The sequence below is a fragment of the Lynx canadensis genome, chromosome D3 (assembly GCF_007474595.2).
Source record: "Lynx canadensis isolate LIC74 chromosome D3, mLynCan4.pri.v2, whole genome shotgun sequence".
NCBI lineage: Eukaryota > Metazoa > Chordata > Mammalia > Carnivora > Felidae > Lynx > Lynx canadensis.
This window is the reverse complement of record NC_044314.2, coordinates 75,093,936-75,102,708: the sequence shown is the minus strand read 5'-3', so window position 1 is coordinate 75,102,708 and position 8,773 is coordinate 75,093,936. Positions and strand designations below refer to the sequence as shown.

At 46.6% G+C, this 8,773-nt stretch overlaps 1 long non-coding RNA gene across 1 annotated transcript; it reads right to left on the bottom strand.

Moving 5' to 3' along the window:
- Positions 1-2,469: 2,469 nt before the first annotated feature.
- On the bottom strand, positions 2,470-8,454 carry LOC115528581. The gene is made up of 2 exons (XR_003973307.1): positions 8,268-8,454; positions 2,470-3,732 (listed from the first exon to the last, which is right to left on the bottom strand). It is a non-coding gene; the product is annotated as an uncharacterized LOC115528581 (long non-coding RNA).
- Between the last annotated feature and the right edge of the window lie 319 nt (positions 8,455-8,773).

The window sequence follows — 8,773 nt, the reverse complement described above, 5'->3', positions numbered from 1 at the left end:
GACCGCCTTGGAGTCTTTTTTTTCCCTTTTCATACGGTTTCTCTGGTCGCTCCCACTTCCTGTTACGTACGTGACCGGAGCACGAGGATGCCTTGCGATACTCAAGAGTATGTGACAAAGGTGACCTGCCCCTCCCAGCCTTCCCACCCGGGTCCACACACCGAGTGCTACTCGTTTCAGAAGGAAACTAAAAAGCCAGCTGGTGCCGGGGCTGCTGCCAGACCCCAGTCCGCCTGCCGGAGATGGCCAGCCCTCGAGGAGCGCGGGGAGCCAGGCTGACATCAGATCGCTCATGTGACCGAATGAATCCGCTCTCCCCTCTGAAGTTGAAATGCTTCATGAGGCTGTCCTCACAAGTTGAGGTGAGGGTGGGGGCTTCCAGGTTTATCCTACACCTAATTACGTTGCGATTAAAACAAAAAAAGGGCAGTGACTGGCAAAAAATGTTTGGGTTCCAGAAACGAGGCCTTGGTGTTTCCCAGAAGATGTGAAGGAGCTGCTCTGCTTTTGGGGGTAAAATAACACTGAGCCGGGGGGGGAGGGGTTGTGGGGGGAGGGACACCATAAAGAAAACTTAGTTGTCAGTCATGAAAGGCAGTAGCTGGATTATTTAATTAAAAGACTAATGGTTTCTTTACCTTTAGGTTCATTAAAGCTTAGGGGGCCCGGCCGAGCAACTTCTGCACGTAAGACAGTGCTAGGAGCTAAGTACAACAAAGTGCTCGACACTCTTCCCGGAGCACTTATAACGTGAGGGATCTGTCAAGGAAGCTAAGTGTGTACGTGACACCAGGGGACAGAGACCTGCCAAACCACCACTTTCCTGCTGAACGTGGAAGACCTCAAAGACAAAGTGCATGACAGCAGCCCCACGGGACTATGTGCAGTGCCGTGAAGGGCTTCAGAATCCACACGAGGCCTGTGCCTGGAAACGTGTGGATTTAAGATTGAGGTCCAGCTGGAAAAAAATGTAATATACTCCTACGTCTTCCAGAGTCCCTAAATCCCGAGCAGCGCTTGCAGATTTAGTAATCTCCATTTTAAAGGAAGTTGAGATGAGGGGCGCCTGGGTGGCTCAGTTAAGTGTCTGACTTCGGCTCAGGTCATCATCTCACAGTTCGTGGGTTTGAGCTCTGCATCGGGCTCTGTGCTGACAGCTCAGAGCTGGAGCCTGCTTTGGATTCTGTGTCTCCTCTCTCTCTCTCTCTCTCTCAAAAATAAACATTAAAAATTTTTTTTTTAAATAAAACTACTGTTTACTAAGAGAAATCATTTTTATGATTGGTATAAAGGAAGTGAACATTGCTCATCTGGGTATACGGTAGGTATTCAGGGCACTGTTCAGTTTGGGAGGTCTGGGCTACCTCCCCACCCTGTATAACCAGAGATGAAGGTAAAATAATTCCATGTAAAGGACTAGTGGTCAGTCTCTCGTGCATGAATGTTTTGGGTAAAACTCGCTCTCCCCCAGAATTGAGATTTGTATCCTTACTCTGTAATAAGCCTCTTTCGATAAAGATTACCCTCTAACTTTAGCTTGCAGTCTCATACTGAACAGATGGTAATGTTGGAATGAAGGTGTAGGCTAGGTTTGGGTTTGTATGTGGAAGAACTATTGCAAGATTGTTTCAGAAAACCGGAACATGATCCTACTGTAACCTGCCTAGTGATCACTGAGCAAACAAACAGCAGGCTACAAGGTTTATGGGCCTACCAAGTTCTTTTTTGTTTGTTTAATTTTATTTATTTAGAGACAATGTGCAAGCAGGGAAGGGGTAGAAAGAGGGAGAGCCAGAATCCCAAGCAGGCTCTGAGTCACCAGTGCAGTGCCCAATGTGGGGCTCAAACCCACGAACCGTGAGATCATGACTGGACCCAAGATCAAGAGTCGGATGCTTAACCAACGGAGCCATCCAGGCACCCTGGGCCTACCAAGTTTTTACTGTTTCCCTTTAAAATCCAAAAAATTGTTACACATTTTTAGGCAGCATATCAAAACGGCCCTCCAGATGAGGTGGGGGTGTGCACTTCTGGGACTTAACTGTCAATGCCAGTCTCAGAATCCCACCTACTCCTCCCCACTGCAGTCAGTCAATAACCACGGTCTTTTATAGGACAGGCCAACGGTGGTGACCCCTCCTTATTTATATTGGTTTCACAGCATTTGATCTTCACCACAATTAAGAAAGATAAAAGTGTGTACACATCACTTTACAGATGAAAAAACTAAGGCTCTAGAGAAGTTAAGCCTGTCTGTAATTAGAGCTGGGACCAGAATCCAGGTCTTCTGACCCCTAACCCAGCCTGAGAGATTACTTACGGCCCAGTCTTCTGAAATAATACCTTGGCTTGGGGCAGCTGTCTTATTTTACACATAAACTTAAAATTCAACTTCACGGTGCTTCCCTGAGTAGATCGGATTCAAATGCACAGCAGCAATTTAGACGCTTGGGAAATAATCACTAGGAGTAAAACAGCATGTTAAGGTTTACTTTAATTGACACTTTGCTCAACAGTGAACATTCAATGGCTCAACGTCAGGGTTACAAACAAAATCCTTAAGTCAAACAGTTACAGTATCCCACATTAGTTATTTCACATTTAGTGCAGATTAAAAAAAAATCAGTGCTGTGACTGAAGTACAAGGTAAGCATTTCAATTTAATAAAAAAATTAAACTTAGCACCCTTAAAATAAATACTGATAACCACTTTGTATCATTTCAATAGGAAAAAAAATCCAGTCTAACAGTGCAAAATAGCAGCGTTTTCGAGGTTGAAATTAAATCTGTGCAAACACACACCCACCTGCCACTTTGCCTCCTACAATGAACACACGCTTCTGTTGGTTGAGAACCTCCTCACCCTGGGCTAAAAAGAGTTCCTGCTGAGTTTCTTTTAGGTTCCAAATCTGCAAAGCTGCCACAAGTTTTAGGCCACCACCTAGAAAGACTTAAGCGCAGCCCAAGGGAGATCAATGTGTTTCGGTGGGATGGAGCTCTTTTTCAGATAGACCAACCAGTAACGTTTCCAGTCTAACTCAGAACCTTCCAGCCGAAGGTGCGTGCGGTCACAGGCCTACGTGATGTGACCCTGACCTGAACGGGGGCATTTGAGTGCAGAGTCGATGCAGCATGAGGAGTGACAGCCTAAGTTCCCCACAGCTGACACTGCTCTGCAACCGGAGCATTCTAGGCCAACTCAGTGTGATTAAAAACATATGCGATTCTTAACCCCACTGTGACCAAATGGTTCTTCTAAGAAGGGAATGTCTACGTGTTAAGTCTACTTCTAATGAGTATTTTCAAACATTCAGACCTTCCCAGTGTGGTTTTAACACTGCTCACATAGTTACTGTCTTCTCATCTCTACACGAAACCTGGAGCTTCAGGTTTTCCTTGTAACAAGTGTAAGTGCAGCCAGGTACAAAAAGAAACACTGAGAAGCAGACCCAATTATTTGCATTACAGTGTTAGGAAAAAATAACTGCCAGTTGTTTTTTTCTAAATCATTTCACATTTGACAACAGTCCAGACTGAAGGTCATCTCCAAGCAGGAAGGTGCTGATTCCAACTTCTCCAATGACCCACGTGCAACACAATTTATTCTTTTCTCAAATACTCGTGGAAGAACTGGTTTGCTCGGCTGTCACCGACGCCGAATGGGTTTATAGACACAAAATGCCAGCAGGATCACGGTCACCAGCAGGATGCTGAAAATGGTTCCCATCAACACTGCAAAAGGAAGACAGGTTACCTCCTAGCGGCAGCTCCAGCTTCTGTAGCTCATCCGTTCACGGACGATGATTTATCAAATGCCACTCGGTGCCAGGCACTGCGCCGGGTGTGTGGGAGACGGACACAAACAGATTCTCTCTTGGGATGTTTCCACGTATGTGGGAGAGAAAACGTAAATAAGAGCATCTCACGTGGCTTGAAGGAATGCGACAGTGACGGGTAGAGGCTGGGTAACAGCAGGGAGGGAGGTGGAGAGAGGACCTGAGAAGGTGACACACAAATGGCAGACCACGATGAAGGAAGGAGCTGGCCGCCCAAAGACCTGCAGGGAGAGCACTGCGGCCCCGAGGGCCAGCAAGGGAAGGCCCTGAGGGCCACACAAGCCCAGAAAGCCAATGAATGGAACGAGGCAAACATGGCTGAAGGGGAAGGAAGAAAGGCAGGAAATGAAGTGAGAGGAAGGCTGGAGCCAGTTCACGCAGGGCTTTGTAGACCATGAAGGCAACATGGGATTTAAGATGACTTTGAGGACCTGACGTAAAGAATGACATGATGTGGTTCAGCAGGGAAAACAGATCCCTCTGGCTGCTATACGGAGAACCATCTGATTATAGGGCACAAGAACAGAAGCAAAGAGCCCAACCACATTTTTAAGTTTAAAAAAATTTTTTAATGTTTATTTATTTTTAACAGAGACAGAGCACGAGCAGGGGACGGGCAGACAGAGAGGGAGACACAGAATCTGAAGCAGGCTTCAGGCTCTGAGCTGCCAGCACAGAGCCCAACATGGGGCTCAAACCCACGAACCATGAGATCATGACCTGAAGTCAGATACTTAACCGACTAAGCCACGCAGGTGCCCCTCGTTTTTTTTTTTTTTTTTTACGTTTATTTAGTTTTGAGAGAGATAGCATGAGTGGGGAAGGCGCAAAGAGAGAGGGGGACAGAAGTTCTGAAGCAGGCTCAGTGCTGACAGCAGAGAGCCCAATGTGGGGCTTGAAATCACAAACCGTGAGATCATGACCTGAGCTGAAGTTGACGCTTAACCGACTAAGCCACCCAGGCGCACAACTACGTTAAAGTCATTCATAAAAACTGAGATGAAAAAAAAAGAGTGAAGCATTTCAATCTCTAGATGAGTCTTGACAAAGGCCTTCTGAGCCAAGAAGCAATGAACTAAGTTCACAAACCTATTACATTTTGGAGAGCAAATTTCACATCTAAAATCTCCAGGAGCTCCAGTGAGAAATAGGGCCTCCAACTCATCACCTGGGTTGAGCCCCGGTACAGTACTAGACATAAGAACCAGGGCTTTAAACTAACATAACCCAGGGCACCTGGGTGGCTCAGTCGGTTAAGTGTCTGACTCTTGATTTCAGCTCAAGTCACGATCTCACGGTTTGTCCTGTGTCGGGCTCCGTGCTGATGATGCAGAGTCTGCTTGGGATTCTCTCTCTCCCCCTCTCTCTGCCTCTCCATCATGCTCTTGCTCTCTCTCAAAATAAATAAAGAAAAATTTTAAAAATAATTAACGTAACCAGCAACCCAGCAAAACAAAGGGCAATCCCATTTGTGTGACTACCTCAGAGCTCTTTGGAGAGTTCAAAATGTTACCTTCACCAAGCAAATGTACATTTGTTTTTAAATATGTGGGCCCATGCCAGGTTCCAGTTGGAGCCTAACCATGGTTGTTCTCCACTGTGGCTACTGAAAAAATAAGATTTGACCACAGTTTTATTTAAGTCAGTAATGTGGGGGTATTTGTGATCTCTACAAAAATGCCCCCACACTGAACCCAGTTATTATTTAAAAGATGACTCTCTCTCTCTCTCTCTCTCTCTCTCTCTCTCTCTCTCTCTCTATATATATATATATATATATATATATTTATACAAGGGGGGAAGGGGAAGAAAAGACACAGGTGACAAAGACAACCTACAACTTATACAAGCTAAAAGTCGTATCTCAAAAACAGGCCTCATTACCTAAATACCTGCCCTTATTTTCAAAGTCTCGAATTCCATGAATTTGACTGAAACTGAACCTAGGTTGCCTTATTCTATTTAAACCATTTTTTATTGCATTTTACATTTTGGAAGCGCTCTGGAAAAAAAAACAAACTCCAAAAGCAGGAACGCAGGTGACTGGAAGTGGAGAATGGAATCTCAAAACTGTTTTAAAATAATGAATTGTTAGCTACACAATATCCGTTTGGACAGCGATCCATTTGGGGCCTGACAAATTCTATTCTTCATCTTTTTACCTCTCTCACACTTTGCACATGGTATTAGCTGCCTGAACGGCAGGTGCAGGCAGAACCTAAGACTATTTAGGTCCTTCCTTACGGTTACTTCCCATCGGTCAGCTTCATTTCCTACATCTATCAAACGTGGCAAATAAAACCCACCCCACCAGGGTTCTTGAAACTTACCTATGGTAACCTATGAAAAGCACTCAGCAACAGTGTGGACATATAACATGCATATTATAATTGAAAGCCATTATTATGCCCTGAATAGGCAACATAGCACAGTGGTCAAGAATTCAGGGTTTGGGGTCAGACTGGGTTCCCAGACTGGGAATCCCAATGTAGATCATAGACAGGCTGTGTGATCTTAACGTAAGTTATATAATCTCTCTGTGTTTGTTCCCTCCTCTGAAAAGATGGGAGACAAAAATACCCACTGCACAGGACTGTTAGGAAAATGTTTCTCAAACCATCTGTGGTAAAGGACTAGATTTTATAACTTTTAGCCTGTCCCAGGTCATTACTATGTGCATGACTATTTAGCAGCTCCCTCTGCCTGCAAAGCATTACAGTCCAGGGACACCTGGGACTGGTCTCTACTTGCTTGCAACAATGTTGCAACAATGTCAAATTTTTAAATTTCTAAACGCTTAGTTTCTGTAGTCCTCTCTTTGCAGATAAGTGGTTTGGGGACCCACTGGTCTGCAGACCACTCTATGAACAGTATTTTTCTACAGCATTGCTTCTCAACCAGGGGGATCTGGCCTCCAGTAGACATCTGGTAATGTCCAGAGATATTCTGATTATCCTCATTAGGAGCCAGGTGTGCAACTGGCATCTAGTGGGTAAAGGCTGGGGATGCCACTCAACGTCTTCTTTTTTTTAATGTTGTTTAATTTTTAATATTTTTAAGTTTATTTATTTTGAGACAGAGTGAACAAGATAGCAAGTGTGCAAGTGGGGGAGGGGCCGAGAGAGGGGGGTGGAAACAGAGGATCCCAGGCAGGTTCTGCACTGTCAGCACAGAGCCCTACGTGGGGCTTGAACTCATGAACCATGAGATCATGACCTGAGCCAAAGTCAGATGCTTAACTGACTGAGCCACCCAGGCGCCCCAATGGTGCTCAGGACAGTGGGCCTCGCCTCCCCCAAACCCCACCAAAAACCATCTGGTCCAAAATGTCAGTAGTACCCAGGTGGAGAAACTCTGTTCTAAAGGATTAAGACACAGAGCACGTGGAACCCACTCAGGAGAATGCTGAGTGACAGAATGCTGAATGTATCAATACAGTAAGTGGTCAATACATATATTCAATATGAATTCATGAGGAGTCAAGATAACCCAAAATGATTCTCTGTGGCATAGAGATACAGATGTATCCATGAGGTACAGTGGGAAAGGAAGGACTTTGACTTTGGCAGAAGTCGGCCAAGCTTTAAGCTTCAGGACCCCTTTCAAAGCCAGCCGTATGTATGTATGTATGTATGTATGTATGTATGTATGTATGTATGTGTGTCTTTTAGAGCTCCTCCCAAAAGGTAGGTTTCAAGCTCCACAAAACCGAGGTTCTAGTACAAGTTTCTCCTGCTCTCTGAAGATAGTGTGCCTATGAAATCTTTAGTAAGCAGAAATGGTGGGAAGGGAAAAAGCAATTACCATTAATTTACACGGAATCACGTCTGAGCTTCCCAGACCCCCAAACAACCTGTCTTAGGCTTTTCCGATTCCTTAAGACACATTTCAAAGCTATAACAGCTTGATGCTAAGATGCCGAGTCTAGCTCCAGGGAAGGAGTTTGGTGGTGCCACTCCCGCTGCTCGGAGGTGTGCACTGCAGAAAACCTGCCCAACGCTATTTCCACTTTTTGCCTTTAATCCTCTTCCGGTTTCTTTAGGTTAGCGAAAACAGGTACTAATTTGGCTCTTTTCTTCAGAGTGAAGGGGCATAACGAAAACGCTCGAAAAGCAGGGCGGGGGGGGGGATACACTGTGTTCCAATACCACTATTCTAGCTGTGTAAACGTAGGCAATTAACTTCATCTCTTTGAATTTCACTTTGATCCGTAAAACAAGGCTGCACTCCTCCTTACCTTTCTCATTAAGTCACCCTTGTTGTCTAGCCTGGGCCCGCGCAGCCAGAGAAGTGGGGGTTCGACTCCCAGGTCATTCATGCAACCAGCACACAGGGGGAGCCCACTGGGTACCAGCCCCGGCGCGGAGCCTTCGGAAAAGAGCTGCACCTTCACACCCCGCCCCCGCCGCCCGCCAGCCCGCGGTCGCTCACCCAGGTTCTGCCCACGAAGCACGGCATACGGCCTGCTCCGCTCCGGCGGCTCCACGGGGCTCGGGGCCTCCGCCTGCCCCGCCAGGAGGCTGCCCAGGCCGAAGCACAGCCACCGCCACACACGACGCAGCATCTTCCCAGGCTCGAAGCGGCGGAGAGTTCACTTCCGCCGAAAGCCTCGCCTCCGTCCCCGCCCGCGCGCCTCCTTCCGCCGCTGCTTCCGGCCATCCGGCGCACGCCGTTACCAGGGTAACCATAAATCCCTGGCCCAGTGTAGCCCTGTCGCAAGTGGTTCCTACGGGATTAGCATTCACGTTTGGCGAGCGTTTCCGCCCGGGGCCAATTTTCAGCGGGATTACCGGTCCGTCTGGGGCAACGTCCACCTCGATCACCATTCCGCTGTGACCAACGTTCCCCTTTTTGTGAGCTCCACGCGGGTTACGTAGGGTCTGCTGCGTCCATTTTGGGTCTATCGAAGGTTTTTTGGTTTGTTTTGTTTTTTGTTC